We start from the raw sequence: 16,906 nt of genomic DNA, 5'->3' as shown, positions 1-16,906 counted from the left end.
TATTTATTTGTTTATTTATTTTTAGAAATTACTCCTCAATGTTAATAAATGTTTTGGTTCTCTGGGATTTGTCAGATTAAAAAAATGTATTTTTTACTTTGGAAGCTTTATACATAAAAAATGATAAGTTCATTAGAGAACAAGGATCACTTCAAAGTCTTTTTGCGGGTACTCTAGGTGGTGGGGGTTTATCCCTCCGAATCTCACATTGAAAAATATATATATTACAGAGCGTGTGCCCCTATAATATTTGGCTTGTAAAATTATAAACTGTGAACATTTTTATTTATGTATCTTTTCGAGTGTGAGAAAGACTTGATAAAATGTTATTACCTTGTCATTGTATCATCAATGCATGTCAAATTATTGTATTCATAATTATGTCAACGTTTAGACGAGTCGGAGATGTGCCGGAGCTAGCAGCGTTTTTGCTCAAATATTGAGAAATAAGCCCACAATCATAGGGAAAGATATAGATTCAATACGAGATATCACAGGTATTGTAATGGGTTTAATTTTTTCCCATGTACATGATTTTCACTGAGAAATAGTGAAAACTTTCGTTTTGTTTCGTTTTGACCTATTATTTGTCAGAACTCAATAACTGCAATACGTTTGAAGATAACTGTGACCAGTGGCTTTCTTGACCCATTTCCCATAGGATAAATTATTACTCTGCAGAAATAAACTGTATCATTTGAACAAAATAACCAAACAAATGGAAAAATATAACATAAAGGCCTTAAATACATGTGTATTAAGTTATTTGAACATAATTTAAACCATTTTACTTTCATATGTTGTACTAAGTATTTAGATGTTCGCTATTGTCTGAATAAAATTGACGTATTTACGTCATAAATTAATACACTGGAGTGACATACATGGCCGGTTTCTCGAAACTTGGCTAGTGGTCAGGCTTCCTCAGCCATCATGCTTATTTAAAACCCAGTTTGTTTTTTTAAATGCTCACAATGTTTAAAAACGTCCCCATATTGATGAACAGCTAAGTACATCATTCCACACTGACTGACTTCAGTCAACATCACTTCAAAAAAAACCTCTTTTCTCAAGTTGAAGGTCAAGTGAACATAAAGATGCTTTTAAAGAAACGCCATCCAACCACGGTAAATTGACGAATATGGGCTATACCGTATTACGCCGACGGCAGCTCTAAAAAATAGCTCGACTCATTTCTGAAATACAACACATTTCAAAAGCTTAGCCAAATCTTCAAAAAAAGTCAGTTCCTGATCATTTTTGATTGACAATCAAGTATCCAGGCCTATAGGACTAATTATTAATTAGGACCTAATCCTTTGTTTTAAGCCTTTTCTAATGTCGGTGTAACATACCACATTGCCATTGTTCAAAACAGAAAATATTATGCCTGGAAGATATTAGGAGATTACTACTTTAATGTGTGCACCGGGGTCATGCCCTCACAAGAAATGTGAGTGGCCATGCGTGTCGTTGCCCATATCGCAGTGCGTGGTCCAACATTAGGAGATTCCTACTTTAATGATGTGCACCGGGGTTATGCACTCGAAATGTGAGTGGCCATGCGTGTCGTTGTCCATATCGCAGTGCGTGGTCCAACATTAGGAGATTCCTACTTTAATGGTGTGCACTGGGTTATGCACTCACAAGAAATGTGAGTGACCATGCGTGTCGTTGTCCATATCGCAGTGCGTGGCTGGTCCAACATGAAGAGATATTGCGATTTGGTATTTCACAGCATCTTGCGAAAGGTAGTGAGCTTTGGCAAAAATTGCATTGATCATTTCATAGCGAGTGTGTGGGAGATCTCAAATATCACAGATATACTTTTGTAGGTCATGTGTTCAATTAACTTTTGCAAACATCAAAGTGTTATTTTCCAATAATTGATTCAGACAATGAAAATCGATACAATACATCGCGCACCCTTAATCAAGAAAATATGTATCAGAAAGGCATGTATTCTCTCATTTTCCCGCCATTTTTTGGCAAGTCACTTGGCAAACTTGACCCTCCCCGTGTCTGATAACTATAATCAGATAATCATGATAATGCACAGCCTCTTATACACTAGGATCCACAACATGCTCATCTATCAGGGCACAGTTCTTTAACCCCTATACATTTGTAGCCTACATTCATTGAATGACTTTTGAAAATTTGGGTACAAAAACTCATACTCTGAAACTTAAGGTCAAATTTTGCACTAGTGATTGTTTGATTGAGGTTGTTGAACTATGCCAATAGGATGAGGCCATTGTGGTCCATAGTGATAGTGCGATCCAAGCACGTATGTATAGACTATTCAAAATAAATCCTGATGTTTATTAAAATGTACACAATTTGTCAATCAAGAGTCTGCTTTGGGTTGTCAGAACTTGGAACTGTTTTCTGTCAGTGCATTATACTCAAACCCCGGAGTTTTAGTATAAATCCTTGTTGTAAACCCATTGAAATTATTACTTTCAAACAAGATATCTCAACAAACCGGATATTCCTTATACTGCTATTTACAAGTGCGGTCACGTACAAAAGTATAGCGCTAAAAGTTTGGAAGATTTCATCTTCTTTCCTTGACATTGCTTAAATGCTCTGCGTGCTAGCCATAGGCTTCAGCATAATGATTAAAAAGTCCCAGTTTTGAGATATTTTCTAAAAAATATCAAGAGCTATCTCAAGACCCGCTGAAACAATACTATAGCTTGTTTGTACTCATTTTCATTCATTTTTCATGCTGATATGGTGATGAAAATGTACAATTCTGAAATTCTGATTTCTTTTTTTTTAACTTGTCGTCTGTTTAAGTGTCTTCCCAAGAAAAAAGTAACGTGTTACAAAATTTAATTCGTAGCTGACTTATTCCATTAATATTGTTAATTAAAGGCACATTCAGTGATTTGCTCATCCGGACAATCGTAAAAATCATCAAAATTCAGATCTTTGTACATTTGTCATTGTTATAGATGTGCTAACATGCTATAGTGCTAGTGGATTATCCGAAAGCTGTGTGTTTAAGACAAAATAGGGCATTTACATAAAATCTGTAATTTTATACTGACAGTAGGCCTATATAAATTAGCTACATGTATTTGAATGGAGCCTCAACTTTGACAATACTGCTGTTTTCCTCTTTTTTTGCCAAATTTTCTCTTTTCAAAAATACCTAATGACAGTTTTAATGACTTATCCTTAAACTTTTGGCAATTTATTAACAATTGTATTTTTTTTTTTCACTTTCGCTGGGATCACTGAAAGGACCTTTAAAGCGAATGGTTTTGCGCGCGCGATTTATTTTTGAACCACAACTTTTAATCGCGATAAACTTTATTCATAAAATGTCAAAACAGGGAATGTTGGAGATACGTCAAATGTTTAATGTGAATTTCTATTATTGAAAGAAATAAAATTATTTTGACATTTTTTGTCAAATAATGTCGGGTTAAAAGTCTGTACTTTGTATCGGATTAGATCGGGTTAAAAACGTCAGTTATTGACATAAGAAAGTCGACAATATAACCATGATTAGACTGCTTAAATCTGGAAAATTTAAACCCTAAATACGAAACAGAAAAAATGCCAATTGGTGCCCTTTTGGGACAACAAAAACATTATGTCCTTTGTGCTGATCATGCTGATGTAGGACTAACTAGTGCAGATCATATTGATGGTATAACGCCACCAAGCGACGAACTTCAGCGGTGGAAATCAAGTTCCTTTGCTAGCTCAAGTTCAACTTCAAATTTGACTTCATTTTACCCTTGAAAACTTTGTAGGAGGATTATAATCTTGTTTTTCAGTTCGCGAGCTATGCGCGGCTGGATGATTTCTGGATATATATCTCGCAACGAATGAGATAACCTGAATTTGCCTGGGAGTGCAGGGGAATACCTCTTGTAGCCAGTAAATCGAGTAAGTGAATTTGTTTGTTTGTTTATTTTTGTTAGTTTGTTTGCAAACATTGATTTTTAAGGATGTGGTGTTTACCTGTGCAGGTACCAGCATGCAGCTGCCAATGACCATAATTCGGAATCATATTCGTAAACTAGTTCTATTGCATTTGCATGCAAAACGACAAAGCGTGGTAACTGGCTGTTTCTTTGTACCAAAATAGATCTTCATGTTGGTTTTTTAACTTTTTCAAGAAAGAATAAGTTACAAATGATAATGGACACACTGATGATTCAGTTAATGTCCCGCAGCTAGTACGCTAAACAACCGTGATCATGGTGATCATGGTGATGTGCGCAGCGCAATGGATTAAAAATGGTCCAATTTCTGGTCCAATTTGGCAGAATTTGTTTTTTTAACATTGTACTCAGTAAATTGTGTAAACCATTCTGTTACAATATTGCATTACTAGCTATTACATTATTATCACTATTTGTTTTGGTATCTGGATTGAACTTGAACCATCGACCTTTTAGCATGGAGCTTAAATTTGAGTCTTTGAATGGGGTACACCTACTCAAAAGGATGTTCTGGAATATAGGTCAATGGTCAAACGTAAAAAGGTGTAATAATGTCGTTGCGTGAGTGAATAAATATCCAAAATGATTTTCTGCTCGCGAGTAGCCTATAGTAGGCTATACCCTGGATGTTTCCAACACTATATAGGAAATAGGAATTGACTTATCCATATACTAGTGTATAGTGTTGGCAATATCTGATACTGTATACCTGTACGTCGAAAATAGAAGAAAAAAATCTCAGCCGAATTTTTTAAGTGTACACAACATATTTTTATAAATTTTAAGCGATTCACACATCAGAATTCACGTAGGTGACATTTTAGTGGTTCGTCGTTGAAAGACACAACATTTTGATATTAAATTTTCACTTTTAGGTATAAATCAAGTTTTTAATATCCTAAAAATAGTTTTTGAAACACTGCGCTTCGCAATTATCTAAAGTTACAGAAATGAATCTTAATTAACATAAATTGCCGTTTGAAAAATCATGTTTAAACTGAGTGTAGCATTTTATAGAAAGAGTGTCCTGTGCAGATGTCATATCGAACCTGAAATGCACTTTTAACTTTAAATTGAAGCAGTCCTCAGTATTCAGAGAAGAGACACAGTACTTGTCTTCCACAAAAATATGAATCATCAGTCAAGTTGTGTAGCTCTATTGTATAAAAGAAGTTCACGGGCCAAAGGTTAATAATATATTGATTGAGTACATGTTTGACTTAAGAAAATAAATAATCATTCATACGAAAATGGGTTCTACTTCATCATAATTAGTATGTCGAGAATTTAGTTACAAAGGGTTTACTGTTTTGATACAGCTAGTCCTATGGGCTATTCCAGTTGAAGTCCATACACCCCGTGCCCTTAATATCCCACACAGGTGGTGTAGATTTTTTGGAGTCACCCATTCAGGTAACCCAATTTGAAATCCTTACTTCCTATGTGGAAGATAAGAAAAATTTCCACACAGGGAGTGTGATTTTCAAACAGGGTACTTACCTGAATAGGTGGCTCCATTTGAATTCTACACCTCCTGTGTGGGAGATTAAGGTCATGTCTTCCATAGGGGGTGGGGATTTCAACTGAATACCCCAATAATGAACACTTATAATTACGCTTCAATAAAGACGTGAGAGACTCGAACCTATACTGACAACTAGAACCCTCGGGGTTGTAAATCTGTGACCAAATTAGTTAGATACTTATCATATGCTTTATAGCCTAGATACAAAACTTCCCTCAACATCTGTCCCAATAAACTTACTTGCCTGAAGAGGGGTTTAAGTCCTGTAACTTTGGGCATTTTTTTTAACTTTCTCCTTTGTTAAAAGCTCTTAAATTGAAGGGCCCGTATAACTCAAATTCTACTTTTGATTAATACAAATATTCTGGAGGGAACGTTTTTGTTAATTCTTAAACTTTGACCTTAACTTCTTCCTCTCGCCATCAGCATGATGAAGAAACACGTTCAATCATGGGAGATTAAAATTTTGGCGAGGAAAATTATTTTAATTAGAATAACAGTGAAACACTGACAAAGTCGGTGTAAATATTGTAATTAATTTGTCAGGGCAAGACGTCGTTTGCATAAAAGGATAAAGTTTATGTTTCTCAATTTAATATAAAACATCTGCAGTTTTATTAAAGCCATAATGTATACGATCTTTTAATATGAAATTGGTTAATTTGTTTCAAACCTGATTTTTTGACATATTTGTAACGTTTACACATGTCCCAACTTACACCTAAATGGAATCAGCCAAATTTGTTGCGTTTGTAGGTCAACAAAGCAATTTTGACATCAAGTCATAATTATGACTTTATATCCGCCAAATAGAACTGATGACGTTAAACGGCCACACTAGCCGGTGGGGTTTCTATCACTTTCCTTTGTTATCTTAAAATGGACAGAAACCCTTCCTGGCAGCTATTACTAATATTATTTTAGCATTTTGGGTAAAGAATAATAAAATTAACATTTGATGGAAATCGTAGATTTAGGGACAAGAAGGTCCCACATATTCACAATATACATAACATGAACATTTCATGTTCTAATTTTCATTAATTAATATAGAATATTGACAAATATATTTTGATATCTACTCGGCATTGGGTATTGATTGTGAATGATGCATGGCATACATAGAGAAAACATACCTGCAACAACTCACTGAAGTTTAAATTATTTCTCACCTGTAACTTCATGAACTTCCTGCTATATAATCCTATAAGATACTGCTTCATCAAATGCATTTGTACCTCCAAAGAAAAAAACAAAGTAGGCCTACCCGCAAAGAAATAACATCGCAGATACTACTTTTTGACATTAATAGTACAGTGTTTTAAATCATTCTAATTTTAACGTGCAGATGCCAAGTTTCAATTTATTTCTAGATATACAAACATTTCAGAATTTTACATTTTCACGATCATATTTAGAATCAGCATGAAATGCATTAAAATGAGTTCAAACAAGCCTAGTCTTGGTTCAGAGGTTCACTTGGTTAAGGCATGCATCTTTGTGTGTGCCTGTTCGATTTATTTGCGTTTTCCAATATTTCCATGAAAAATATAATGTTCATTTCCATGATGCAAAGATCTTATGTTTCTAATTTATGTCAAAGTGTGTAAAAATATATCTGTGAATGTATCATGTATATGCGGCTTTGCGCTTTACCCCACCAGGGTGATCATGATAATTGATGGCTATGGCTATTACTTTTGGCCAATCAACTGGCTCGTACTTTACGGCGCGGAAAATAACGATCCATTTTATTGGTCATCGATAATTAATCGCTTATCATTAACGACTGAACTATGAACTTCACTTTCTAAATGTTATGCTTACATAATTATGCTATATGCTAACCTTCCCACCTCAACTCTCTCCAGGCGGGTGTCGACTCATTTTTTTTTAATTAAAAAAATTTCAGAATTTTAAATATTAGTGACCATATTTGGAAAGAGCATGAAAAATGCATTAAAATGAATACAAACAAGCCTAGTATTGGTTCAGTGGTTCTTAAGATAGCTCTTGATATTTTGAGAATATTTATCTTAAACCTTTGACTTTTTATGTTGAGCCTATGGATAGCACACAGAACATTATACTCATACGATACTGCCAAATTATTTATGCCACAAAACGGAAATCAGTTTAAACGGTTCAGAATGCTTGCCTTTCCAGGTCCCGACCGATCCATCTAAAAGTAAGAGTTTATTTTCTGAAAAAGTCGAAAGGGGGCTGAGTAGTAACATACTTCTTATCTCACCTTACCGGCCTCAAATACTGCAATTTCCTATTGATTCCCAAATGTGCCGTTTAAAACATAAAGTTATTTGTAATATATAGGGCGTTTTGGAGTTCCCTTAAAGGTGCTTCCCAGCAAACACAAAACGTTTTACGTTCTTTCAAATGCTTTTAATAACATTCAAAAACATTCAGATTTGAAAACTTGCTGCAAAACATTTTAACATAATATTATAGAAGTTTTTGCAAAATAGTTTGCAAGAATGTTTGCTAAAACATATACAATAACATTTTAACAAGTGTTCTTCATAAAAACGTTTTCATGACCTTTATATGACTTGACGTTAACGTTTTGACCAAATTAAAACACGTTTACACTATTATTATAACTGAATAAGTTGTCATCATTGTGTAAATTTCTTTGCATCAAGAGTGTCTCCTGCTTTTACAAGAACCAGGAGCCTACCGAGGGCTAAACAGCTCAGTCCTGCTTGGTCCTGCTTTATTTTCACCCTTGATACCAGGTAAATTCGTTTCTCTGTGGTGTGGTGTGTTCTAACACAAGGTCCACAATCGTTGACCAGTCCTACTTTTGAATGTCTGTGGTAAAGTTGTAGCATTATACCTGCTACATAGCAAGAAATCTCAAACTCAGATAGTATCATGATATCCTATCATGCTGTTAGGGACGCACCATTTGATACTCAGGGGGTAGGAAGTTAGGGTCGGGGGAAGAAATTTTTTTTCGCCGCCGAAGGCGGCGAAGTTTTTTTTTTTTTCGCCAAAGGCGGCAAGTTTTTTTTTTTTTTAATTTCATGCATTATACACAGTTAGGTGGGGAAGGTTTTTTTTTTGCCTAGCTGGGGGTTTACACCCCCAGCTAGGGTCTGTTTTCAAGTGAGTTTCTTCCGCTGGCAACAGATGAACTCTTTATGCACTCTGTGCATGTGGGCATGTACGGCATGTACCATAAATGGAAACTTGATAATGCTAAATGCTAACCCATAAGGGCCCATAAAATTTGACTGGTTCACCTCTGGTTACCCAGCTGGAGGGTTTACACCCCCAGCTAGGTATTCTAATCTATCCGATGCTTCTTTCACCCCCAACTATAGGTATTCTAATGCTATCCGATTCGGCTTCTTTACCTAGCTGGTTGGTTTTCAACCCCCCGAGCTAGGTACTGTTTTTCTATCCGATTCCTCTTCTTTCTTTCTTTCTTACCTAGCTGGGGGGTTTACACCCCCCAGCTAGGTACTGTAATGCTATCCGATCTTTCCTCTTCTTTCTGGCAATAACTTCAAAATGCTTCTCCTCCTACAGGTTACACCCTACAATTACGTAACTTGCACATATGCATTGGTTATATCCAGCGCCCATAGGGTCTAAACAGAATTGGGGCAAATGGTCATTAAGGGTGCATTTCCTGTATTTAACCAAATACTTCCAAAATGCTTCTTCTGCCACATATTATATAGTACAATGATGTAATTTGCATTTATGCATCGGCTATACCCCACGCCTAGAACTTTCATACAGAATTGGGGTCAAAGGTCATTAAAGGGGCAAAATCTTACAATTGCATTATCTGGACATCTGTAAGGGGTATGAGGCTCCAACTCGGTGACAACAAATCTCATGTCCAGGGGAACAATTTGAACGGGTCAGGTCAAAGGTCATGCAGAGGTCAAATTTTAGAAATGAATTTCCTGGACATCTGTAAGGGGTACGGGGCTCAGACTTGGTGACAACAAACTTAATAATCCGGGGACATTTTGGAACACTTTGCAGGAGTCAGGTCAAAGGTTATCTGGGGTCAAATTTTATAATTTCATTTTCTGGATATCTGTAAGGGTTATGGGGCCCAAACTCTGTGACAACATATCTCAAGATCAGGGGAACATTTTGCAGGGGTCAGGTCAAAGGTCATGCAGAGGTCAAATCTTATAAATTTATTTTCTGGACATCTGTAAGGGGTACGGGGCTCAAACTTGGTGACAACAAACTTGATGACCAGGGGAACATATTTGGAACATTTTGCAGGGGTCAGATCAAAGGTCATCTGGGGTCAAATATCAAAATTGCATTTTCTGGACATCTGTAAGGAATACGGGACTCAAACTCGGTGACAACAAACCTCATGACCAGGGAAAATTTTTGGAACATTTTGCAGGGGTCAGATACCTCCACAACACCAACATGCCCCAGCTAGGTTTGTGGTCTATGACCACCATTTGCCACTAGTTTTTTTTAGTGTTGGTGGGGAAAGTTTTTTTTTTTGCTCATGTAGTGGGTGAAGTTTTTTTTTTGAAAACTTCCTACCCCCACCCTGAGAATCTAATGGTGCGTCCCTTAGGACTTTACACATATTCTGCATAAAAGTTTACACCACCTGCTCTCGAAGGTCACCTGAATCAATTTGCATTTTGGGATATCCCTGTTTTGCGCGTGAATGTCACTAATCTGTCCTCATAAAAATAATGTTACTGGATTAAATGGACTTCCAGATGTGTTGGTTCCTCTTTACATTGTGAGCACAAAAATAGCTCAAACTTGCACAGTTCATGTTACTTTAAAGACCCATCCAGTTGACCAGGCAAACTTACAAGGGCAACCTAATTAAGTAGGCTTAAAATCAAGTCAATGTTCACCTCTATACCACGAAATTTTACACAGCTCCCAATATGTTTTCCATATATTTGGAGTGGCCTTTAAAGAATATTGCTTGTGGTTTTAATGTTATTAGAAAGTAGAAAACGTTGACAAAATGTGGTTTGGCTAAGCAAATCTTTTGACTGTCTGACATTTACATGATTGATGTGTGCCTACCTTTATTATACGAATTTGCTTTTATATAAATATCACTTCACCAAGGGTCTAGGTCTTAGGATCATAATAGGATCGGAGCCTTGATAGGTACGGCAAGTTTATAAGTGTCCAGGCGTAGCTAGGGAGCAAAGGGTAGCTAGCTGCCCCTCCTGTGAGAAGTTCTGTTCCCCTTGCCCATACCCACCCTCCTGTATGCTGGCCGTCCTGATATTTAAGATTTAAGGCCTCTTTCATGACTTTTTAGCCCATTCTTGACTATTTGACGCTGCCTTCCTCCCCTCCCCTCTGATACACTAACCCTAACCAGAGCTCACTAAAGCTCACAATTAAAACCACTGCTCGCGCATGCATTCCATGTGATGCGGTGACGCAATCAGCCTAACTCATTCCTAGGGAATCGCTGGCCGGGCCAGCGTAACACCCGTGGTTACAGGCCGGTGATCTTGTACGAGAGGTCCGAGGTTCGAATCCCGGGGGTACCAAGTGACTTCTTTGTTCATCTTCTCTCCTTTTTCGTTTCTCATTTCCCTTCCGATAGCAAAAACCATGGGCACGGTTGGGTTCTAATGACTCTGCATGGCATTCCCAAATAATACTATAGGCCTACATGCAACAGTCAGAAAGCGGTATGAGAATTGCATAATGCACCCTTAACTATGTTGTGCATGGATCATAGTGGATTATTTCACGTTTTGATCTAATCATAATAATTAAGTTAGCATGTTATACGTGCCCGGGCAAGATGAGTATGTAAAATAAAATGAAACATTTTTTGACATTTCAATAGATTTTAGTTTTTGTTTCAGCTGTGAAAATCGTTACTTTATAGAAACTACGGTATGCGAACATTATCCAATTATGTTGTTGTTTCGAATGTACATACAGTTGTATGATTTTTTTCATGTTTTTGCAGCAATTCCATGGGTACTCTCTTAAATTGCCCGATGGAATATTCAAACAAAATTATGTATTTTTTAAACACGCTCTCAGTTGATTCGGTTATTGAATTCAAACAATTTTGATGACTATAAAAACTTGTCCAACTTATTGTTAGGGGCTGTGCAATAATTATCTGTCGGGGGACGAAATGAGGTGACGAGCAATTTTGGTAGGACAAAAGAGCTAGAGGGAAACGCCATTTTGGATGTCGAAAAAGGGGCAAATGATTTTTGGGCAAGTCAAAAGGGGGGAAGAGATATAATATTCGTGTGGTACCTTTTAAATCAAACGCCCTAAAAAGGCATAGAAAACTTAACGAAAACGCGCTTGTTCGGCCCTATGTCAAAACATTCACCTTTTCTTTGACGGTTTACTGCAACTTTTAAAACACCGTGTACATGGTGTAAGTCCATTCAACTTCCAGGAACTTGTAGACAAGTGCAAATGACTGAATTTGAACCATTTTTGCATCACATGTGAAGGTAGAGTCATTCTACATTAGGGACCGTTCACAAACACTTAGGCCTATAACAGGGAGGCATGATGCAAAAAGAAAAAATCGCATATTTTTTTCAGGGTCCCCCTTTCGGACCTAAAATTATTTTCGGGCCCCTTTTGGCCATGAAAAATGAATGTCAACCCTTTAGAAAATAGTGTAAACTCAAGTTCTCAAGAAAAATTAAAGTGATATTTTTAAAGGCCCCATACAGAGGGATAAAAAAAATTTGCATCAGGCCTTCTCCGTAACAAGTGCTTGTGAACGGTCCCTTATAGTTTTGAATTTTGAATATTAAACCCTTTTTAGAAAAGACGTGTTGCACGTGATTAGCTGTGATTGTAATTTTGCGTTTTCACAACAAAATATAAACTGACAAAAAGCAATCCCAATAAACTGTGACACCATAATATATTAATCTCAGTAAAGCTCCGTGTTTTCCCTTTGATCTCAAATTCTAAATATTAGGATTAATGTTTACAATATTTTAGATTATGTAAAGAATGACGTAGTACCAGTGTGTGAGGCTTCGTGATACCCTTTACAATTCTCAGGATATTTCTTAACTGAGAAATAAATATTAATTTTACGTTTATTGAAGGAAATACAACCCGCCTCCTTAATTCAATGTAAAATATTTCCGGGTGTATTCCGTGTGTGCGACAAAAGTGCAAGGCGAAGGTCATGGGCTATTCACGTTGAAATCCATAAACCCTCTCATTATATGTACTCCTTAATCTTTCACACAGGGAGTGTGAATTTCAAATGGGATTACCTTTACTTTGACATCTACACCCCCTGTGTGGGAGATTAAGGCATGCCTTCCATAAGGGGTATGTATTTCAACTGGAATAGCCCAATAATAAACATGATAAAGTTGTAACATCTAGGTATGTTACCTTTTACATATCAACCGTGACTTTACTGACTTGTATGTGGTGGAGGGGGGTGGAGGTGTAACAAACTATATGTGTGATTATCACGCTACAGCTCCTCATTACCCCTGGGTGGAGCGAGGCGAAACTTTCATTATAACTTCTTGTTCAAGGAAGCAATGGCGGCCTTACCATGCATCATGAGTGTAATCCACTTCTGAATTCAGCACAAATCGTATCATACGACCGTTACCATGGTTACTGTGGCAGGTGTGACATTTTCTCAAAATCATTTCTTCAGATATTCATCTATCTGGAGCAATTGCTATAAATATAGGACTCCATCCCTCTCCTCCATGCATCCAAAGTGGCGCAGTGAGAAGTCTTGCCCTCCCCGGCCCCTCCCCATGATAGCCGTCCTGATATTTAAGATTTGTATGCATTTGTGAACCTTTAAGCCCATTTTTGACCATTTTAAAATATCATCACTTAACATGGGATGTGTCATTTTCAAACACTGTGTCAGCATAATGCGTCGCTCATTGAATATCAGTATAATTTAATGATGATCCAATGACAAAGCGATTCACTTAAATATGCACTGTCATAAATAATAGAAGTTGACCATGTGAAGCATGAATGGTAGATTGGTCATTGTATTTTATGTGGTACATCTCCTTCACTATCTATGGGTACATACATGGTGACGTCACATTGGCCAAATAGATTATTTAAAATGGCGTCGCCCATGGGCATGATGGGTGGTCATGATTAATTAATCTATTGCAAGACTGATCGAAGTTTTATCATTCGGATTAGTAACAATGAAATTATCATTACCAATATAATACATGATAAGGACAAAAGTACTTTGTTAAATTCCTTACAGCAACTTTCACATATAATGTTTAAATGGTGTACATTGCAAACATACAGCAGCACCTAAAGGCTAGCCAACAGGTAATTGGCGTTGACCGAGAGCCGTTCCAGCCGTTCCGATATAGTCTCCCATGGGAGTCCCATGGGACAGTATGGACATGGTCCCCGGGCCTAGATCAACTCAAAGTTTGAATCAAAAGGCAACTAATTAAATTCCTTTACGGGAAATTGGGGAGATTTCCTATTATTTAACCACAGTGTGTTGCATTATTTGAAACAAAGCCTGTGTTTACAATATCACGTTGTTTGAAATAAAGGGAGGGATTGGTTCTGTCTCATGAAGGCTGTAAAATAATTAGGCCAGAGAGCAATCATGTAAGTTATTATTACACGGTGTTCCAAAAAGGTACACCTTACACTAGTTCATGTATACATACAGTAAGTATCATTTAGCGATGCGAAAAACGGACAAAAAGCGAAGAACAAATCGACTGCTTGTTGCCAGAATTTGGTAAGTGCAAATAGCTGCCTTGTGTAACTACTATGTATATGAGTACAGTTTACTGTGTGTAAATTGCCAAATGTTCACAGGGCAGCTATTGCATTTACCCACTACTGGCACTGAACAGTCGAAATAACATCAACATCATCAGTTCTTAAATTTTTAGATATAGCCTTGTTGCATGCGTGATTTTGGATTTTAATGTTAACTCCATTACGTTCAATAAAGTATATAATGCGAAATTTGCCATTGCCATGCTGTAGGTCTACTTTTCAATAGTCGCAAATTCCATGTCCGAATCAGCTCTGCATAACGTGAGTAAAAGCTTCCTTTTTCATAAGCCATGCATAATCAGGAACAACTTCTTGTTGAGCGAAGTCTTTTAGAGAAAGTTTTACTTAGGAGTGGGTGGATAGTGTCTTCATAGTCTACGGTATGCATTATATAAATTCTTACTCCAAAAGATGTTTCCCTTATAGCGTCTCGAAAAGTGTTTTACGCTTTCACAGTCATGAAGCGATATCAAACAGACGTTTTGATTTATAAATGACCTATGTTGACCTTGACATGACCTTTGACATGACCTTTGGTGGTTTCAAAGCTTTAATATCTATCATGTTACATTTGACCTAAACTTTGACCTTTCCCCGTGCTGTCAATTTTAAAGACACTTCTTGTTTGCACCCCAAATTCATCATACCGTAGTCCTTTGTAAATTAATGCAGTTTCTTTCTTTCTTATTAAACGAGCAATAACGATTATCTAATCATTCTTGGAACACTCGGTACTGTACATGAACTTGATAAACTTGAACATTGACATTAAAGAACTAAATGGAATGTAAACTTCCCAGACTGTTTATTTACGGCAAGTTTCTCAGAATGTTTCATGGAGCGATTGTCAGGATTTATGTCAAATTATTGATGTGGACATTCTAAAAGAACGGCATCTATCATAGGACCCTAACATAAATTTGTCATGTCAGGTTACTTATCTACATTTTGTTTTTCATTTTATTCAATTTATTTGTGGGTGTACATGTTTTTCAATATTTCGATTGAATATATTTCTGGGAAACATTTATTTCCCAAAATGTTGTTCACCTCTGAAGTCTTCTTCGCTTACATTATAAACATGACAAATGCTTCATTAAAATTCCGTCATGTTCGCTACCAATATTAAGTTACTCCAGAAATCAAACTTCGAATTTGCACACGGTCTAGTTACGCATTCGAGGCTAGACCCTCCCTCGGGTCCGTGGAGAACGACTGGTAATGTAGATTACATAGCATTAAAAATCAACCCAATAGCGGTCACTGAAATTTAGCGTTCAATATAGGAGGTGTGATTAGTGTAGTGGCATCAATTTGTGTAGAAAGAGGAATTGGTTTTGGGCGCTGTGAATTGGTTTTGGGCGCTGTGTATTTAGAATCGGGGGGGTGAAGGACTATGACATATTTTGATAGGCTATTATGTTATTATGTAGGCCTATCGTTCAATTATCCAGGCCGGACCGAACCGAGACTGTGGGACAGTCTAATTCGAGGCTCGCGAGTCCCAAGCTATCGTTTTTCGGTAGATCAGCGGAGACATATTTTGCAGCACGTGTTATCTGTTGATGTTTAAATTTGGACGAAAGTTATTTTGATGAGTCAACTGCAGATCTAGTATTAGAGCAAATGTTGCCTATTTAGAACAGTCTAAAATCATGCACATGTGGCAGAAATTACCCCCTTATACCAAGCCAATCTCCTTTAAAGAACCCATACCATCCACGCAGTCCTCTTGTGCGTCAGCTTTATTTGTCCTAAATATTTGAGTGCAAACTCCTTAACGAAATAATAGGGCCTACTGATCTGTACATTCGTTTTTGTTTCCTATTTTCTGGGGCACGGTCTGTTTTTCATTATTTCAATCGAATTTTTCTGGGAAGGTATCATTTCCTAAAATGTTGCTCAACTTCGAAGCCTTCGCTTTCATAATGATAAAGGATGCATTCTGTCATATTCGTTATTAACATAAGGGCCGCTACAGACTTTTTAGTGGATGTAGAATATTCGCTATTTAGTGTTCGTTATCTATTTCCAGTATATGTTTAAGTTCTAACGAATGTTTGATGACGTAAAATCGATAATTTATATAGAATATTCCACGCCGAATACTAGGAGTCTGTAGCGACCTTAATACATTCTCTATTATGGCAACTTGAAATTACTGCCCTTCTTCCAAGAAAGACACTGCAAATATCACTAAAGTGATGGATATAGGCTATATCCAATAATTAGTTGTCAGCGAACTTGGCTGGGACAACTATAACTTAATTGTATACATTGTGAATTAGCATTTATAGCAGTTATATATCGCGGCTCCTGCGTCAAGGAAAAAGTGTTGAAATTAGGTGTTTTTTTCTTCAAATTTTGTTCAGCTGAAAATGCAATTGAATCAATATCTAGGAGCCTCTTCAATGTAAGAACCAATAAAAATGTTTAAAGCTAAAATTGGTCCTAAAACTTTTCACTAATTCAGTATAAGTGATTCGAGATAGCGGCACTTTAAAATAAATTATTTTAATGCATTTTGTCTTTTGTGATCAGTATGCCTAGACAAATTAAAGAACTGAACTATACGTAAAACATGCACTTCGGCTTAATCTGAACTGTGGAT

The 16,906-nt window shown here is 36.8% G+C and overlaps 1 protein-coding gene across 1 annotated transcript in view; it reads left to right on the top strand.

Annotated features, from left to right (window-relative positions):
* The first annotated feature begins 3,767 nt into the window (after window positions 1-3,767).
* The window catches only part of LOC140164962 (collagenase 3-like), a 126,537-nt gene continuing 113,398 nt past the window's right edge, over window positions 3,768-16,906 (top strand). The window contains exon 1 of the mRNA XM_072188368.1: window positions 3,768-3,909. The gene's annotated coding sequence lies outside the window, so the exon portion shown is untranslated. The remainder of the gene's footprint in view (window positions 3,910-16,906) is intronic.

This window comes from Amphiura filiformis, chromosome 11 (genome assembly GCF_039555335.1).
Source record: "Amphiura filiformis chromosome 11, Afil_fr2py, whole genome shotgun sequence".
Lineage (NCBI taxonomy): Eukaryota > Metazoa > Echinodermata > Ophiuroidea > Amphilepidida > Amphiuridae > Amphiura > Amphiura filiformis.
This window is presented reverse-complemented; position numbering and strand designations above follow the sequence as displayed.